Consider the following 18964-nt stretch of genomic DNA (forward strand, 5'->3'; position numbering starts at 1 on the left):
TGGTACACCTCAGTCCAATAGTAAGTGGCGAAATACATTTTTCCAACACTCGCATCGCCCCAGTCTCATTCAACCAAACAAACAAACTTCATTATAAAATACATAAATGTTGGTGGTTGGTAGAATATTTGAGCAAAACGCAAAGTAGCTGTACAATCAACATTTGACCAATTTAATCGTCGAGCCCGCCTCATGACCAAACTACTTCCGGCTTAATTCTTGTGCCATTGAGACAAACGCTTCCACCACCAAGTGACGTGGAGTGGTACCTACAACACTTAAAACCGGAAATGAAGGCAACACATAAGACTCAAGCATTACTTGTAACTAATGCGTGATAAAATGCTTAGAAATTATTCATAAGTAATTTCTCAGTACCTGTACTGATAAACAACACAGGTTATGTTGTTAAAAGCATAGCCAGCATAGGTGTCACCAGTAGGTGGCAGTACAACACCAGCTTTCCGTGCACTCACTGCATGATCAGTCAGGGTGAATTGTTGTTTTGTTTGAAACTTAAACTTAATGAGAATCTTTAACATTGCAATATGTGTTACTCACCACTAAATGGTGGCTACATCGCCATGTGTTCATTTCAATAACAGAGTATGTAAGCACTCCAGGGACATTTGATGTGTTTTGTCATTAACAGATGATCAGGGGAGAGCGCGCACGCAGTCCCCCACTACCACAAATTATGCAGTCGAGATTCCCACATTTGGGGAATTCGTAAGGGTCAACAAAGCCAGAGTGCAATGGCTGAGCCTCACCCTAGGTGAACCACCTTCATGATCATGGTATCTCCCCTGCCAGGTAAGTATGAGTTATACATGGCTCACACGCACAAGTCCTTCACACACACACCATGTTAAGTGATGGACTCACCGCGTGCACACTAGTAAACACACTCAACAAGCCTGCACATGTAAAAGACTCAACTACACAACATTGTTTGATCATTACATTATTATCACTATTGATATTACACTTGAACACAACTATTTGTTCCCAATACTCAATCTACACTACTACGCCGAGCCTGTACTGGAAGGGACTGGGTGTCCCTGCCTCCCTTTACAGCCACTTCCTGTTTCTTTGTTTGGGACAGTAACACATGTTACACTGTCAGCATCTAGTGGTGAGTAGCACACACTACACCGAATAAGATTTTCACTGACATCAAACTTGAACAACTTCATAATGAAACATAACAAATCACATTTAAATTAGCTTGAAAAAAAAACACCTAATTCCAATACAAAATATTGGGCAATATCTGAAAAATGCCGTTCACAAACACCTTCCGTCTAATTCGACTCAGTTGGAAATGTTTTGCACAGAAGAATGGGCAACCATGTCACTCTCTCGATGTGCAAAACCGGTAGTAACAGACCCAAAGACACGCAACTGTTTGCAACTTTTCCACACGACATGGTTCACTTTTCTGATCGTATCTCGTCGGAAACGTCTTGAAGAAAGTTCGGTTTAATCCGTTTAAAGTTTGCATGTTTAAAACTAGATGCAAAGACGGGGACGACTTCACCTGCAAGACACCACATTATCCCATGTGGTAATTGTGTTGTGTCCGATATTCATGTATGCAACGACAGCTGAATTAACTCAGTCCATGCAATGTCTGTGCTGTAGAACTCAAAAACTTGTTGTAAGATCAACTGTATTTTAGATATTGGTACAGATATTTTAATTGTTTTAGACAAGAAGAGGAGTGCACCGTTCCTGGAGATACTGCAATACCAGGTCAATGCGTGGAGTGGGTGAAGCAAGCTCCTATTCCGGCTCCCTGATTCAAAAATCAATTTAATAAATGGTCCCCTGATAAGGGACATATCAGATATTAAACTGATAAGAACAGATACTACACTTGATCTTAGCCAAAAGGCCGAGAAGCGATGCCACTTGGTTGTCAGAAGGGAGGATGTCATTCCGGACACAACAACCTAAAGTGAGGGTTACACACATTGATCAACCACAACGTCACATATCAACACACCAAACAACAACCATGCACTTTTTGAATGACTGCATTATTTTCAAAGCTGCAAAGACTTTAAATGAACGGAAGTGTTTGATCACTCCTGGTCACGTGGTACACCTCAGTCCAATAGTAAGTGGCGAAATACATTTTTCCAACACTCGCATCGCCCCAGTCTCATTCAACCAAACAAACAAACTTCATTATAAAATACATAAATGTTGGTGGTTGGTAGAATATTTGAGCAAAACGCAAAGTAGCTGTACAATCAACATTTGACCAATTTAATCGTCGAGCCCGCCTCATGACCAAACTACTTCCGGCTTAATTCTTGTGCCATTGAGACAAACGCTTCCACCACCAAGTGACGTGGAGTGGTACCTACAACACTTAAAACCGGAAATGAAGGCAACACATAAGACTTAAGCATTACTTGTAACTAATGCGTGATAAAATGCTTAGAAATTATTCATAAGTAATTTCTCAGTACCTGTACTGATAAACAACACAGGTTATGTTGTTAAAAGCATAGCCAGCATAGGTGTCACCAGTAGGTGGCAGTACAACACCAGCTTTCCGTGCACTCACTGCATGATCAGTCAGGGTGAATTGTTGTTTTGTTTGAAACTTAAACTTAATGAGAATCTTTAACATTGCAATATGTGTTACTCACCACTAAATGGTAGCTACATCGCCATGTGTTCATTTCAATAACAGAGTATGTGAGCACTCCAGGGACATTTGATGTGTTTTGTCATTAACAGATGATCAGGGGAGAGCGCGCACGCAGTCCCCCACTACCACAAATTATGCAGTCGAGATTCCCACATTTGGGGAATTCGTAAGGGTCAACAAAGCCAGAGTGCAATGGCTGAGCCTCACCCTAGGTGAACCACCTTCATGATCATGGTATCTCCCCTGCCAGGTAAGTATGAGTTATACATGGCTCACACGCACAAGTCCTTCACACACACACCATGTTAAGTGATGGACTCACCGCGTGCACACTAGTAAACACACTCAACAAGCCTGCACATGTAAAAGACTCAACTACACAACATTGTTTGATCATTACATTATTATCACTATTGATATTACACTTGAACACAACTATTTGTTCCCAATACTCAATCTACACTACTACGCCGAGCCTGTACTGGAAGGGACTGGGTGTCCCTGCCTCCCTTTACAGCCACTTCCTGTTTCTTTGTTTGGGACAGTAACACATGTTACACTGTCAGCATCTAGTGGTGAGTAGCACACACTACACCGAATAAGATTTTCACTGACATCAAACTTGAACAACTTCATAATGAAACATAACAAATCACATTTAAATTAGCTTGAAAAAAAACACCTAATTCCAATACAAAATATTGGGCAATATCTGAAAAATGCCGTTCACAAACACCTTCCGTCTAATTCGACTCAGTTGGAAATGTTTTGCACAGAAGAATGGGCAACCATGTCACTCTCTCGATGTGCAAAACCGGTAGTAACAGACCCAAAGACACGCAACTGTTTGCAACTTTTCCACACGACATGGTTCACTTTTCTGATCGTATCTCGTCTGAAACGTCTTGAAGAAAGTTCGGTTTAATCCGTTTAAAGTTTGCATGTTTAAAACTAGATGCAAAGACGGGGACGACTTCACCTGCAAGACACCACATTATCCCGTGTGGTAATTGTGTTGTGTCCGATATTCATGTATGCAACGACAGCTGAATTAACTCAGTCCATGCGACGTCTGTGCTGTAGAACTCAAAAACTTGTTGTAAGATCAACTGTATTTTAGATATTGGTACAAATATTTTAATTGTTTTAGACAAGAAGAGGAGTGCACCGTTCCTGGAGATACTGCAATACCAGGTCAATGCGTGGAGTGGGTGAAGCAAGTTCCTATTCCGGCTCCCTGATTCAAAAATCAATTTAATATATGGTCCCCTGATAAGGGACATATCAGATATTAAACTGATAAGAACAGATACTACACTTGATCTTAGCCAAAAGGCCGAGAAGCGATGCCACTTGGTTGTCAGAAGGGAGGATGTCATTCCGGACACAACAACCTACAGTGAGGGTTACACACATTGATCAACCACAACGTCACATATCAACACACCAAACAACAACCATGCACTTTTTGAATGACTGCATTATTTTCAAAGCTGCAAAGACTTTAAATGAACGGAAGTGTTTGATCACTCCTGGTCACGTGGTACACCTCAGTCCAATAGTAAGTGGCGAAATACATTTTTCCAACACTCGCATCGCCCCAGTCTCATTCAACCAAACAAACAAACTTCATTATAAAATACATAAATGTAGGTGGTTGGTAGAATATTTTATCAAAACGCAAAGTAGCTGTACAATCAACATTTGACCAATTTAATCGTCGAGCCCGCCTCATGACCAAACTACTTCCGGCTTAATTCTTGTGCCATTGAGACAAACGCTTCCACCACCAAGTGACGTGGAGTGGTACCTACAACACTTAAAACCGGAAATGAAGGCAACACATAAGACTTAAGCATTACTTGTAACTAATGCGTGATAAAATGCTTAGAAATTATTCATAAGTAATTTCTCAGTACCTGTACTGATAAACAACACAGGTTATGTTGTTAAAAGCATAGCCAGCATAGGTGTCACCAGTAGGTGGCAGTACGACACCAGTTTTCCGTGCACTCACTGCATGATCAGTCAGGGTGAATTGTTGTTTTGTTTGAAACTTAAACTTAATGAGAATCTTTAACATTGCAATATGTGTTACTCACCACTAAATGGTGGCTACATCGCCATGTGTTCATTTCAATAACAGAGTATGTGAGCATTCCAGGGACATTTGATGTGTTTTGTCATAAACAGATGATCAGGGGAGAGCGCGCACGCAGTCCCCCACTACCACAAATTATGCAGTCGAGATTCCCACATTTCGGGAATTCGTAAGGGTCAACAAAGCCAGAGTGCAATGGCTGAGCCTCACCCTAGGTGAACCACCTTCATGATCATGGTATCTCCCCTGCCAGGTAAGTATGAGTTATACATGGCTCACACGCACAAGTCCTTCACACACACACCATGTTAAGTGATGGACTCACCGCGTGCACACTAGTAAACACACTCAACAAGCCTGCACATGTAAAAGACTCAACTACACAACATTGTTTGATCATTACATTATTATCACTATTGATATTACACTTGAACACAACTATTTGTTCCCAATACTCAATCTACACTACTACGCCGAGCCTGTACTGGAAGGGACTGGGTGTCCCTGCCTCCCTTTACAGCCACTTCCTGTTTCTTTGTTTGGGACAGTAACACATGTTACACTGTCAGCATCTAGTGGTGAGTAGCACACACTACACCGAATAAGATTTTCACTGACATCAAACTTGAACAACTTCATAATGAAACATAACAAATCACATTTAAATTAGCTTGAAAAAAAACACCTAATTCCAATACAAAATATTGGGCAATATCTGAAAAATGCCGTTCACAAACACCTTCCGTCTAATTCGACTCAGTTGGAAATGTTTTGCACAGAAGAATGGGCAACCATGTCACTCTCTCGATGTGCAAAACCGGTAGTAACAGACCCAAAGACACGCAACTGTTTGCAACTTTTCCACACGACATGGTTCACTTTTCTGATCGTATCTCGTCTGAAACGTCTTGAAGAAAGTTCTGTTTAATCCGTTTAAAGTTTGCATGTTTAAAACTAGATGCAAAGACGGGGACGACTTCACCTGCAAGACACCACATTATCCCGTGTGGTAATTGTGTTGTGTCCGATATTCATGTATGCAACGACAGCTGAATTAACTCAGTCCATGCGACGTCTGTGCTGTAGAACTCAAAAACTTGTTGTAAGATCAACTGTATTTTAGATATTGGTACAAATATTTTAATTATTTTAGACAAGAAGAGGAGTGCACCGTTCCTGGAGATACTGCAATACCAGGTCAATGCGTGGAGTGGGTGAATCAAGCTCCTATTCCGGCTCCCTGATTCAAAAATCAATTTAATATATGGTCCCCTGATAAGGGACATATCAGATATTAAACTGATAAGAACAGATACTACACTTGATCTTAGCCAAAAGGCCGAGAAGCGATGCCACTTGGTTGTCAGAAGGGAGGATGTCATTCCGGACAAAACAACCTACAGTGAGGGTTACACACATTGATCAACCACAACGTCACATATCAACACACCAAACAACAACCATGCACTTTTTGAATGACTGCATTATTTTCAAAGCTGCAAAGACTTTAAATGAACGGAAGTGTTTGATCACTCCTGGTCACGTGGTACACCTCAGTCCAATAGTAAGTGGCGAAATACATTTTTCCAACACTCGCATCGCCCCAGTCTCATTCAACCAAACAAACAAACTTCATTATAAAATACATAAATGTAGGTGGTTGGTAGAATATTTGAGCAAAACGCAAAGTAGCTGTACAATCAACATTTGACCAATTTAATCGTCGAGCCCGCCTCATGACCAAACTACTTCCGGCTTAATTCTTGTGCCATTGAGACAAACGCTTCCACCACCAAGTGACGTGGAGTGGTACCTACAACACTTAAAACCGGAAATGAAGGCAACACATAAGACTTAAGCATTACTTGTAACTAATGCGTGATAAAATGCTTAGAAATTATTCATAAGTAATTTCTCAGTACCTGTACTGATAAACAACACAGGTTATGTTGTTAAAAGCATAGCCAGCATAGGTGTCACCAGTAGGTGGCAGTACGACACCAGTTTTCCGTGCACTCACTGCATGATCAGTCAGGGTGAATTGTTGTTTTGTTTGAAACTTAAACTTAATGAGAATCTTTAACATTGCAATATGTGTTACTCACCACTAAATGGTGGCTACATCGCCATGTGTTCATTTCAATAACAGAGTATGTGAGCACTCCAAGGACATTTGATGTGTTTTGTCATTAACAGATGATCAGGGGAGAGCGCGCACGCAGTCCCCCACTCCCACAAATTATGCAGTCGAGATTCCCACATTTGGGGAATTCGTAAGGGTCAACAAAGCCAGAGTGCAATGGCTGAGCCTCACCCTAGGTGAACCACCTTCATGATCATGGTATCTCCCCTGCCAGGTAAGTATGAGTTATACATGGCTCACATGCACAAGTCCTTCACACACACACCATGTTAAGTGATGGACTCACCGCGTGCACACTAGTAAACACACTCAACAAGCCTGCACATGTAAAAGACTCAACTACACAACATTGTTTGATCATTACATTATTATCACTATTGATATTACACTTGAACACAACTATTTGTTCCCAATACTCAATCTACACTACTACGCCGAGCCTGTACTGGAAGGGACTGGGTGTCCCTGCCTCCCTTTACAGCCACTTCCTGTTTCTTTGTTTGGGACAGTAACACATGTTACACTGTCAGCATCTAGTGGTGAGTAGCACACACTACACCGAATAAGATTTTCACTGACATCAAACTTGAACAACTTCATAATGAAACATAACAAATCACATTTAAATTAGCTTGAAAAAAAACACCTAATTCCAATACAAAATATTGGGCAATATCTGAAAAATGCCGTTCACAAACACCTTCCGTCTAATTCGACTCAGTTGGAAATGTTTTGCACAGAAGAATGGGCAACCATGTCACTCTCTCGATGTGCAAAACCGGTAGTAACAGACCCAAAGACACGCAACTGTTTGCAACTTTTCCACACGACATGGTTCACTTTTCTGATCGTATCTCGTCGGAAACGTCTTGAAGAAAGTTCGGTTTAATCCGTTTAAAGTTTGCATGTTTAAAACTAGATGCAAAGACGGGGACGACTTCACCTGCAAGACACCACATTATCCCGTGTGGTAATTGTGTTGTGTCCGATATTCATGTATGCAACGACAGCTGAATTAACTCAGTCCATGCGACGTCTGTGCTGTAGAACTCAAAAACTTGTTGTAAGATCAACTGTATTTTAGATATTGGTACAAATATTTTAATTATTTTAGACAAGAAGAGGAGTGCACCGTTCCTGGAGATACTGCAATACCAGGTCAATGCGTGGAGTGGGTGAATCAAGCTCCTATTCCGGCTCCCTGATTCAAAAATCAATTTAATATATGGTCCCCTGATAAGGGACATATCAGATATTAAACTGATAAGAACAGATACTACACTTGATCTTAGCCAAAAGGCCGAGAAGCGATGCCACTTGGTTGTCAGAAGGGAGGATGTCATTCCGGACAAAACAACCTACAGTGAGGGTTACACACATTGATCAACCACAACGTCACATATCAACACACCAAACAACAACCATGCACTTTTTGAATGACTGCATTATTTTCAAAGCTGCAAAGACTTTAAATGAACGGAAGTGTTTGATCACTCCTGGTCACGTGGTACACCTCAGTCCAATAGTAAGTGGCGAAATACATTTTTCCAACACTCGCATCGCCCCAGTCTCATTCAACCAAACAAACAAACTTCATTATAAAATACATAAATGTAGGTGGTTGGTAGAATATTTGAGCAAAACGCAAAGTAGCTGTACAATCAACATTTGACCAATTTAATCGTCGAGCCCGCCTCATGACCAAACTACTTCCGGCTTAATTCTTGTGCCATTGAGACAAACGCTTCCACCACCAAGTGACGTGGAGTGGTACCTACAACACTTAAAACCGGAAATGAAGGCAACACATAAGACTTAAGCATTACTTGTAACTAATGCGTGATAAAATGCTTAGAAATTATTCATAAGTAATTTCTCAGTACCTGTACTGATAAACAACACAGGTTATGTTGTTAAAAGCATAGCCAGCATAGGTGTCACCAGTAGGTGGCAGTACGACACCAGTTTTCCGTGCACTCACTGCATGATCAGTCAGGGTGAATTGTTGTTTTGTTTGAAACTTAAACTTAATGAGAATCTTTAACATTGCAATATGTGTTACTCACCACTAAATGGTGGCTACATCGCCATGTGTTCATTTCAATAACAGAGTATGTGAGCACTCCAAGGACATTTGATGTGTTTTGTCATTAACAGATGATCAGGGGAGAGCGCGCACGCAGTCCCCCACTCCCACAAATTATGCAGTCGAGATTCCCACATTTGGGGAATTCGTAAGGGTCAACAAAGCCAGAGTGCAATGGCTGAGCCTCACCCTAGGTGAACCACCTTCATGATCATGGTATCTCCCCTGCCAGGTAAGTATGAGTTATACATGGCTCACATGCACAAGTCCTTCACACACACACCATGTTAAGTGATGGACTCACCGCGTGCACACTAGTAAACACACTCAACAAGCCTGCACATGTAAAAGACTCAACTACACAACATTGTTTGATCATTACATTATTATCACTATTGATATTACACTTGAACACAACTATTTGTTCCCAATACTCAATCTACACTACTACGCCGAGCCTGTACTGGAAGGGACTGGGTGTCCCTGCCTCCCTTTACAGCCACTTCCTGTTTCTTTGTTTGGGACAGTAACACATGTTACACTGTCAGCATCTAGTGGTGAGTAGCACACACTACACCGAATAAGATTTTCACTGACATCAAACTTGAACAACTTCATAATGAAACATAACAAATCACATTTAAATTAGCTTGAAAAAAAACACCTAATTCCAATACAAAATATTGGGCAATATCTGAAAAATGCCGTTCACAAACACCTTCCGTCTAATTCGACTCAGTTGGAAATGTTTTGCACAGAAGAATGGGCAACCATGTCACTCTCTCGATGTGCAAAACCGGTAGTAACAGACCCAAAGACACGCAACTGTTTGCAACTTTTCCACACGACATGGTTCACTTTTCTGATCGTATCTCGTCGGAAACGTCTTGAAGAAAGTTCGGTTTAATCCGTTTAAAGTTTGCATGTTTAAAACTAGATGCAAAGACGGGGACGACTTCACCTGCAAGACACCACATTATCCCGTGTGGTAATTGTGTTGTGTCCGATATTCATGTATGCAACGACAGCTGAATGAACTCAGTCCATGCGATGTCTGTGCTGTAGAACTCAAAAACTTGTTGTAAGATCAACTGTATTTTAAATATTGGTACAAAAATTTTTAATTGTTTTAGACAAGAAGAGGAGTGCACCGTTCCTGGAGATACTGCAATACCAGGTCAATGCGTGGAGTGGGTGAAGCAAGCTCCTATTCCGGCTCCCTGATTCAAAAATCAATTTAATATATGGTCCCCTGATAAGGGACATATCAGATATTAAACTGATAAGAACAGATACTACACTTGATCTTAGCCAAAAGGCCGAGAAGCGATGCCACTTGGTTGTCAGAAGGGAGGATGTCATTCCGGACACAACAACCTACAGTGAGGGTTACACACATTGATCAACCACAACGTCACATATCAACACACCAAACAACAACCATGCACTTTTTGAATGACTGCATTATTTTCAAAGCTGCAAAGACTTTAAATGAACGGAAGTGTTTGATCACTCCTGGTCACGTGGTACACCTCAGTCCAATAGTAAGTGGCGAAATACATTTTTCCAACACTCGCATCGCCCCAGTCTCATTCAACCAAGCAAACAAACTTCATTATAAAATACATAAATGTAAGTGGTTGGTAGAATATTTTATCAAAACGCAAAGTAGCTGTACAATCAACATTTGACCAATTTAATCGTCGAGCCCGCCTCATGACCAAACTACTTCCGGCTTAATTCTTGTGCCATTGAGACAAACGCTTCCACCACCAAGTGACGTGGAGTGGTACCTACAACACTTAAAACCGGAAATGAAGGCAACACATAAGACTTAAGCATTACTTGTAACTAATGCGTGATAAAATGCTTAGAAATTATTCATAAGTAATTTCTCAGTACCTGAACTGATAAACAACACAGGTTATGTTGTTAAAAGCATAGCCAGCATAGGTGTCACCAGTAGGTGGCAGTACGACACCAGTTTTCCGTGCACTCACTGCATGATCAGTCAGGGTGAATTGTTGTTTTGTTTGAAACTTAAACTTAATGAGAATCGTTAACATTGCAATATGTGTTACCCACCACTAAATGGTGGCTATATCGCCATGTGTTCATTTCAATAACAGAGTATGTAAGCACTCCAGGGACATTTGATGTGTTTTGTCATTAACAGATGATCAGGGGAGAGCGCGCACGCAGTCCCCCACTACCAGAAATTATGCAGTCGAGATTCCCACATTTGGGGAATTCGTAAGGGTCAACATAGCCAGAGTGCAATGGCTGAGCCTCACCCTAGGTGAACCACCTTCATGATCATGATATCTCCCCTGCCAGGTAAGTATGAGTTATACATGGCTCACACGCACAAGTCCTTCACACACACACCATGTTAAGTGATGGACTCACCGCGTGCACACTAGTAAACACACTCAACAAGCCTGCACATGTAAAAGACTCAACTACACAACATTGTTTGATCATTACATTATTATCACTATTGATATTACACTTGAACACAACTATTTGTTCCCAATACTCAATCTACACTACTACGCCGAGCCTGTACTGGAAGGGACTGGGTGCCCCTGCCTCCCTTTACAGCCACTTCCTGTTTCTTTATTCGGGACAGTAACACATGTTACACTGTCAGCATCTAGTGGTGAGTAGCACACACTACACCGAATAAGATTTTCACTGACATCAAACTTGAACAACTTCATAATGAAACATAACAAATCACATTTAAATTAGCTTGAAAAAAAACACCTAATTCCAATACAAAATATTGGGCAATATCTGAAAAATGCCGTTCACAAACACCTTCCGTCTAATTCGACTCAGTTGGAAATGTTTTGCACAGAAGAATGGGCAACCATGTCACTCTCTCGATGTGCAAAACCGGTAGTAACAGACCCAAAGACACGCAACTGTTTGCAACTTTTCCACACGACATGGTTCACTTTTCTGATCGTATCTCGTCTGAAACGTCTTGAAGAAAGTTCGGTTTAATCCGTTTAAAGTTTGCATGTTTAAAACTAGATGCAAAGACGGGGACGACTTCACCTGCAAGACACCACATTATCCCGTGTGGTAATTGTGTTGTGTCCGATATTCATGTATGCAACGACAGCTGAATTAACTCAGTCCATGCGATGTCTGTGCTGTAGAACTCAAAAACTTGTTTTAAGATCAACTGTATTTTAAATATTGGTACAAAAATTTTTAATTGTTTTAGACAAGAAGAGGTGTGCACCGTTCCTGGAGATACTGCAATACCAGGTCAATGCGTGGAGTGGGTGAAGCAAGCTCCTATTCCGGCTCCCTGATTCAAAAATCAATTTAATATATGGTCCCCTGATAAGGGACATATCAGATATTAAACTGATAAGAACAGATACTACACTTGATCTTAGCCAAAAGGCCGAGAAGCGATGCCACTTGGTTGTCAGAAGGGAGGATGTCATTCCGGACACAACAACCTAAAGTGAGGGTTACACACATTGATCAACCACAACGTCACATATCAACACACCAAACAACAACCATGCACTTTTTGAATGACTGCATTATTTTCAAAGCTGCAAAGACTTTAAATGAACGGAAGTGTTTGATCACTCCTGGTCACGTGGTACACCTCAGTCCAATAGTAAGTGGCGAAATACATTTTTCCAACACTCGCATCGCCCCAGTCTCATTCAACCAAACAAACAAACTTCATTATAAAATACATAAATGTTGGTGGTTGGTAGAATATTTGAGCAAAACGCAAAGAAGCTGTACAATCAACATTTGACCAATTTAATCGTCGAGCCCGCCTCATGACCAAACTACTTCCGGCTTAATTCTTGTGCCATTGAGACAAACGCTTCCACCACCAAGTGACGTGGAGTGGTACCTACAACACTTAAAACCGGAAATGAAGGCAACACATAAGACTTAAGCATTACTTGTAACTAATGCGTGATAAAATGCTTAGAAATTATTCATAAGTAATTTCTCAGTACCTGTACTGATAAACAACACAGGTTATGTTGTTAAAAGCATAGCCAGCATAGGTGTCACCAGTAGGTGGCAGTACAACACCAGCTTTCCGTGCACTCACTGCATGATCAGTCAGGGTGAATTGTTGTTTTGTTTGAAACTTAAACTTAAAGAGAATCTTTAACATTGCAATATGTGTTACTCACCACTAAATGGTGGCTACATCGCCATGTGTTCATTTCAATAACAGAGTATGTGAGCACTCCAGGGACATTTGATGTGTTTTGTCATTAACAGATGATCAGGGGAGAGCGCGCACGCAGTCCCCCACTCCCACAAATTATGCAGTCGAGATTCCCACATTTGGGGAATTCGTAAGGGTCAACAAAGCCAGAGTGCAATGGCTGAGCCTCACCCTAGGTGAACCACCTTCATGATCATGGTATCTCCCCTGCCAGGTAAGTATGAGTTATACATGGCTCACACGCACAAGTCCTTCACACACACACCATGTTAAGTGATGGACTCACCGCGTGCACACTAGTAAACACACTCAACAAGCCTGCACATGTAAAAGACTCAACTACACAACATTGTTTGATCATTACATTATTATCACTATTGATATTACACTTGAACACAACTATTTGTTCCCAATACTCAATCTACACTACTACGCCGAGCCTGTACTGGAAGGGACTGGGTGCCCCTGCCTCCCTTTACAGCCACTTCCTGTTTCTTTGTTCGGGACAGTAACACATGTTACACTGTCAGCATCTAGTGGTGAGTAGCACACACTACACCGAATAAGATTTTCACTGACATCAAACTTGAACAACTTCATAATGAAACATAACAAATCACATTTAAATTAGCTTGAAAAAAAACACCTAATTCCAATACAAAATATTGGGCAATATCTGAAAAATGCCGTTCACAAACACCTTCCGTCTAATTCGACTCAGTTGGAAATGTTTTGCACAGAAGAATGGGCAACCATGTCACTCTCTCGATGTGCAAAACCGGTAGTAACAGACCCAAAGACACGCAACTGTTTGCAACTTTTCCACACGACATGGTTCACTTTTCTGATCGTATCTCGTCTGAAACGTCTTGAAGAAAGTTCGGTTTAATCCGTTTAAAGTTTGCATGTTTAAAACTAGATGCAAAGACGGGGACGACTTCACCTGCAAGACACCACATTATCCCGTGTGGTAATTGTGTTGTGTCCGATATTCATGTATGCAACGACAGCTGAATTAACTCAGTCCATGCAATGTCTGTGCTGTAGAACTCAAAAACTTGTTGTAAGATCAACTGTATTTTAGATATTGGTACAGATATTTTAATTGTTTTAGACAAGAAGAGGAGTGCACCGTTCCTGGAGATACTGCAATACCAGGTCAATGCGTGGAGTGGGTGAAGCAAGCTCCTATTCCGGCTCCCTGTTTCAAAAATCAATTTAATAAAAGGTCCCCTGATAAGGGACATATCAGATATTAAACTGATAAGAACAGATACTACACTTGATCTTAGCCAAAAGGCCGAGAAGCGATGCCACTTGGTTGTCAGAAGGGAGGATGTCATTCCGGACACAACAACCTACAGTGAGGGTTACACACATTGATCAACCACAACGTCACATATCAACACACCAAACAACAACCATGCACTTTTTGAATGACTGCATTATTTTCAAAGCTGCAAAGACTTTAAATGAACGGAAGTGTTTGATCACTCCTGGTCACGTGGTACACCTCAGTCCAATAGTAAGTGGCGAAATACATTTTTCCAACACTCGCATCGCCCCAGTCTCATTCAACCAAGCAAACAAACTTCATTATAAAATACATAAATGTAAGTGGTTGGTAGAATATTTTATCAAAACGCAAAGTAGCTGTACAATCAACATTTGACCAATTTAATCGTCGAGCCCGCCTCATGACCAAACTACTTCCGGCTTAATTCTTGTGCCATTGAGACAAACGCTTCCACCACCAAGTGACGTGGAGTGGTACCTACAACACTTAAAACCGGAAATGAAGGCAACACATAAGACTTAAGCATTACTTGTAACTAATGCGTGATAAAATGCTTAGAAATTATTCATAAGTAATTTCTCAGTACCTGTACTGATAAACAACACAGGTTATGTTGTTAAAAGCATAGCCAGCATAGGTGTCACCAGTAGGTGGCAGTACGACACCAGTTTTCCGTGCACTCACTGCATGATCAGTCAGGGTGAATTGTTGTTTTGTTTGAAACTTAAACTTAATGAGAATCGTTAACATTGCAATATGTGTTACCCACCACTAAATGGTGGCTATATCGCCATGTGTTCATTTCAATAACAGAGTATGTAAGCACTCCAGGGACATTTGATGTGTTTTGTCATTAACAGATGATCAGGGGAGAGCGCGCACGCAGTCCCCCACTACCAGAAATTATGCAGTCGAGATTCCCACATTTGGGGAATTTGTAAGGGTCAACATAGCCAGAGTGCAATGGCTGAGCCTCACCCTAGGTGAACCACCTTCATGATCATGGTATCTCCCCTGCCAGGTAAGTATGAGTTATACATGGCTCACACGCACAAGTCCTTCACACACACACCATGTTAAGTGATGGACTCACCGCGTGCACACTAGTAAACACACTCAACAAGCCTGCACATGTAAAAGACTCAACTACACAACATTGTTTGATCATTACATTATTATCACTATTGATATTACACTTGAACACAACTATTTGTTCCCAATACTCAATCTACACTACTACGCCGAGCCTGTACTGGAAGGGACTGGGTGTCCCTGCCTCCCTTTACAGCCACTTCCTGTTTCTTTGTTCGGGACAGTAACACATGTTACACTGTCAGCATCTAGTGGTGAGTAGCACACACTACACCGAATAAGATTTTCACTGACATCAAACTTGAACAACTTCATAATGAAACATAACAAATCACATTTAAATTAGCTTGAAAAAAAACACCTAATTCCAATACAAAATATTGGGCAATATCTGAAAAATGCCGTTCACAAACACCTTCCGTCTAATTCGACTCAGTTGGAAATGTTTTGCACAGAAGAATGGGCAACCATGTCACTCTCTCGATGTGCAAAACCGGTAGTAACAGACCCAAAGACACGCAACTGTTTGCAACTTTTCCACACGACATGGTTCACTTTTCTGATCGTATCTCGTCGGAAACGTCTTGAAGAAAGTTCGGTTTAATCCGTTTAAAGTTTGCATGTTTAAAACTAGATGCAAAGACGGGGACGACTTCACCTGCAAGACAACACATTATCCCGTGTGGTAATTGTGTTGTGTCCGATATTCATGTATGCAACGACAGCTGAATGAACTCAGTCCATGCGATGTCTGTGCTGTAGAACTCAAAAACTTGTTTTAAGATCAACTGTATTTTAAATATTGGTACAAAATTTTTTAATTGTTTTAGACAAGAAGAGGTGTGCACCGTTCCTGGAGATACTGCAATACCAGGTCAATGCGTGGAGTGGGTGAAGCAAGCTCCTATTCCGGCTCCCTGATTCAAAAATCAATTTAATATATGGTCCCCTGATAAGGGACATATCAGATATTAAACTGATAAGAACAGATACTACACTTGATCTTAGCCAAAAGGCCGAGAAGCGATGCCACTTGGTTGTCAGAAGGGAGGATGTCATTCCGGACACAACAACCTAAAGTGAGGGTTACACACATTGATCAACCACAACGTCACATATCAACACACCAAACAACAACCATGCACTTTTTGAATGACTGCATTATTTTCAAAGCTGCAAAGACTTTAAATGAACGGAAGTGTTTGATCACTCCTGGTCACGTGGTACACCTCAGTCCAATAGTAAGTGGCGAAATACATTTTTCCAACACTCGCATCGCCCAAGTCTCATTCAACCAAACAAACAAACTTCATTATAAAATACATAAATGTTGGTGGTTGGTAGAATATTTGAGCAAAACGCAAAGAAGCTGTACAATCAACATTTGACCAATTTAATCGTCGAGCCCGCCTCATGACCAAACTACTTCTGGCTTAATTCTTGTGCCATTGAGACAAACGCTTCCACCACCAAGTGACGTGGAGTGGTACCTACAACACTTAAAACCGGAAATGAAGGCAACACATAAGACTTAAGCATTACTTGTAACTAATGCGTGATAAAATGCTTAGAAATTATTCATAAGTAATTTCTCAGTACCTGTACTGATAAACAACACAGGTTATGTTGTTAAAAGCATAGCCAGCATAGGTGTCACCAGTAGGTGGCAGTACAACACCAGCTTTCCGTGCACTCACTGCATGATCAGTCAGGGTGAATTGTTGTTTTGTTTGAAACTTAAACTTAATGAGAATCTTTAACATTGCAATATGTGTTACTCACCACTAAATGGTGGCTACATCGCCATGTTTTCATTTCAATAACAGAGTATGTGAGCACTCCAGGGACATTTGATGTGTTTTGTCATTAACAGATGATCAGGGGAGAGCGCGCACGCAGTCCCCCACTACCAGAAATTATGCAGTCGAGATTCCCACATTTGGGGAATTCGTAAGGGTCAACATAGCCAGAGTGCAATGGCTGAGCCTCACCCTAGGTGAACCACCTTCATGATCATGGTATCTCCCCTGCCAGGTAAGTATGAGTTATACATGGCTCACACGCACAAGTCCTTCACACACACACCATGTTAAGTGATGGACTCACCGCGTGCACACTAGTAAACACACTCAACAAGCCTGCACATGTAAAAGACTCAACTACACAACATTGTTTGATCATTACATTATTATCACTATTGATATTACACTTGAACACAACTATTTGTTCCCAATACTCAATCTACACTACTACGCCGAGCCTGTACTGGAAGGGACTGGGTGCCCCTGCCTCCCTTTACAGCCACTTCCTGTTTCTTTGTTCGGGACAGTAACACATGTTACACTGTCAGCATCTAGTGGTGAGTAGCACACACTACACCGAATAAGATTTTCACTGACATCAAACTTGAACAACTTCATAATGAAACATAACAAATCACATTTAAATTAGCTTGAAAAAAAACACCTAATTCCAATACAAAATATTGGGCAATATCTGAAAAATGCCGTTCACAAACACCTTCCGTCTAATTCGACTCAGTTGGAAATGTTTTGCACAGAAGAATGGGCAACCATGTCACTCTCTCGATGTGCAAAACCGGTAGTAACAGACCCAAAGACACGCAACTGTTTGCAACTTTTCCACACGACATGGTTCACTTTTCTGATCGTATCTCGTCGGAAACGTCTTGAAGAAAGTTCGGTTTAATCCGTTTAAAGTTTGCATGTTTAAAACTAGATGCAAAGACGGGGACGACTTCACCTGCAAGACAACACATTATCCCGTGTGGTAATTGTGTTGTGTCCGATATTCATGTATGCAACGACAGCTGAATGAACTCAGTCCATGCGATGTCTGTGCTGTAGAACTCAAAAACTTGTTTTAAGATCAACTGTATTTTAAATATTGGTACAAAATTTTTTAATTGTTTTAGACAAGAAGAGGTGTGCACCGTTCCTGGAGATACTGCAATACCAGGTCAATGCGTGGAGTGGGTGAAGCAAGCTCCTATTCCGGCTCCCTGATTCAAAAATCAATTTAATATATGGTCCCCTGATAAGGGACATATCAGATATTAAACTGATAAGAACAGATACTACACTTGATCTTAGCCAAAAGGCCGAGAAGCGATGCCACTTGGTTGTCAGAAGGGAGGATGTCATTCCGGACACAACAACCTAAAGTGAGGGTTACACACTTTGATCAACCACAACGTCACATATCAACACACCAAACAACAACCATGCACTTTTTGAATGACTGCATTATTTTCAAAGCTGCAAAGACTTTAAATGAACGGAAGTGTTTGATCACTCCTGGTCACGTGGTACACCTCAGTCCAATAGTA

The 18964-nt window shown here is 41.1% G+C and overlaps 18 non-coding genes across 18 annotated transcripts; all 18 read right to left on the reverse strand.

Moving 5' to 3' along the window:
- Positions 1–657: 657 nt before the first annotated feature.
- Positions 658–821, reverse strand: LOC133546434 (U1 spliceosomal RNA). The gene has a single exon (XR_009805199.1). It is a non-coding gene; the product is annotated as a U1 spliceosomal RNA (small nuclear RNA).
- Positions 822–1721: 900 nt separating this feature from the next.
- On the reverse strand, positions 1722–1912 carry LOC133546378 (U2 spliceosomal RNA). Its single transcript, XR_009805148.1, has one exon. It is a non-coding gene; the product is annotated as a U2 spliceosomal RNA (small nuclear RNA).
- An 850-nt stretch (positions 1913–2762) lies between these two features.
- LOC133546435 (U1 spliceosomal RNA) lies at positions 2763–2926 on the reverse strand. The gene has a single exon (XR_009805200.1). It is a non-coding gene; the product is annotated as a U1 spliceosomal RNA (small nuclear RNA).
- Positions 2927–3825: 899 nt separating this feature from the next.
- Positions 3826–4016, reverse strand: LOC133546395 (U2 spliceosomal RNA). Its single transcript, XR_009805164.1, has one exon. It is a non-coding gene; the product is annotated as a U2 spliceosomal RNA (small nuclear RNA).
- Positions 4017–4866: 850 nt separating this feature from the next.
- Positions 4867–5030, reverse strand: LOC133546290 (U1 spliceosomal RNA). The gene has a single exon (XR_009805063.1). It is a non-coding gene; the product is annotated as a U1 spliceosomal RNA (small nuclear RNA).
- An 899-nt stretch (positions 5031–5929) lies between these two features.
- On the reverse strand, positions 5930–6120 carry LOC133546399 (U2 spliceosomal RNA). Its single transcript, XR_009805167.1, has one exon. It is a non-coding gene; the product is annotated as a U2 spliceosomal RNA (small nuclear RNA).
- An 850-nt stretch (positions 6121–6970) lies between these two features.
- LOC133546450 (U1 spliceosomal RNA) lies at positions 6971–7134 on the reverse strand. The gene has a single exon (XR_009805214.1). It is a non-coding gene; the product is annotated as a U1 spliceosomal RNA (small nuclear RNA).
- An 899-nt stretch (positions 7135–8033) lies between these two features.
- On the reverse strand, positions 8034–8224 carry LOC133546401 (U2 spliceosomal RNA). Its single transcript, XR_009805169.1, has one exon. It is a non-coding gene; the product is annotated as a U2 spliceosomal RNA (small nuclear RNA).
- An 850-nt stretch (positions 8225–9074) lies between these two features.
- On the reverse strand, positions 9075–9238 carry LOC133546275 (U1 spliceosomal RNA). Its single transcript, XR_009805047.1, has one exon. It is a non-coding gene; the product is annotated as a U1 spliceosomal RNA (small nuclear RNA).
- Positions 9239–10138: 900 nt separating this feature from the next.
- Positions 10139–10329, reverse strand: LOC133546373 (U2 spliceosomal RNA). Its single transcript, XR_009805143.1, has one exon. It is a non-coding gene; the product is annotated as a U2 spliceosomal RNA (small nuclear RNA).
- Positions 10330–11179: 850 nt separating this feature from the next.
- LOC133546449 (U1 spliceosomal RNA) lies at positions 11180–11343 on the reverse strand. Its single transcript, XR_009805213.1, has one exon. It is a non-coding gene; the product is annotated as a U1 spliceosomal RNA (small nuclear RNA).
- Positions 11344–12243: 900 nt separating this feature from the next.
- Positions 12244–12434, reverse strand: LOC133546380 (U2 spliceosomal RNA). Its single transcript, XR_009805150.1, has one exon. It is a non-coding gene; the product is annotated as a U2 spliceosomal RNA (small nuclear RNA).
- An 850-nt stretch (positions 12435–13284) lies between these two features.
- LOC133546276 (U1 spliceosomal RNA) lies at positions 13285–13448 on the reverse strand. Its single transcript, XR_009805048.1, has one exon. It is a non-coding gene; the product is annotated as a U1 spliceosomal RNA (small nuclear RNA).
- An 899-nt stretch (positions 13449–14347) lies between these two features.
- Positions 14348–14538, reverse strand: LOC133546379 (U2 spliceosomal RNA). Its single transcript, XR_009805149.1, has one exon. It is a non-coding gene; the product is annotated as a U2 spliceosomal RNA (small nuclear RNA).
- Positions 14539–15388: 850 nt separating this feature from the next.
- Positions 15389–15552, reverse strand: LOC133546310 (U1 spliceosomal RNA). The gene has a single exon (XR_009805082.1). It is a non-coding gene; the product is annotated as a U1 spliceosomal RNA (small nuclear RNA).
- A 900-nt stretch (positions 15553–16452) lies between these two features.
- On the reverse strand, positions 16453–16643 carry LOC133546382 (U2 spliceosomal RNA). The gene has a single exon (XR_009805151.1). It is a non-coding gene; the product is annotated as a U2 spliceosomal RNA (small nuclear RNA).
- An 850-nt stretch (positions 16644–17493) lies between these two features.
- On the reverse strand, positions 17494–17657 carry LOC133546439 (U1 spliceosomal RNA). Its single transcript, XR_009805204.1, has one exon. It is a non-coding gene; the product is annotated as a U1 spliceosomal RNA (small nuclear RNA).
- A 900-nt stretch (positions 17658–18557) lies between these two features.
- Positions 18558–18748, reverse strand: LOC133546383 (U2 spliceosomal RNA). The gene has a single exon (XR_009805152.1). It is a non-coding gene; the product is annotated as a U2 spliceosomal RNA (small nuclear RNA).
- Between the last annotated feature and the right edge of the window lie 216 nt (positions 18749–18964).

Source organism: Nerophis ophidion, linkage group LG29, assembly GCF_033978795.1.
Source record: "Nerophis ophidion isolate RoL-2023_Sa linkage group LG29, RoL_Noph_v1.0, whole genome shotgun sequence".
Lineage (NCBI taxonomy): Eukaryota > Metazoa > Chordata > Actinopteri > Syngnathiformes > Syngnathidae > Nerophis > Nerophis ophidion.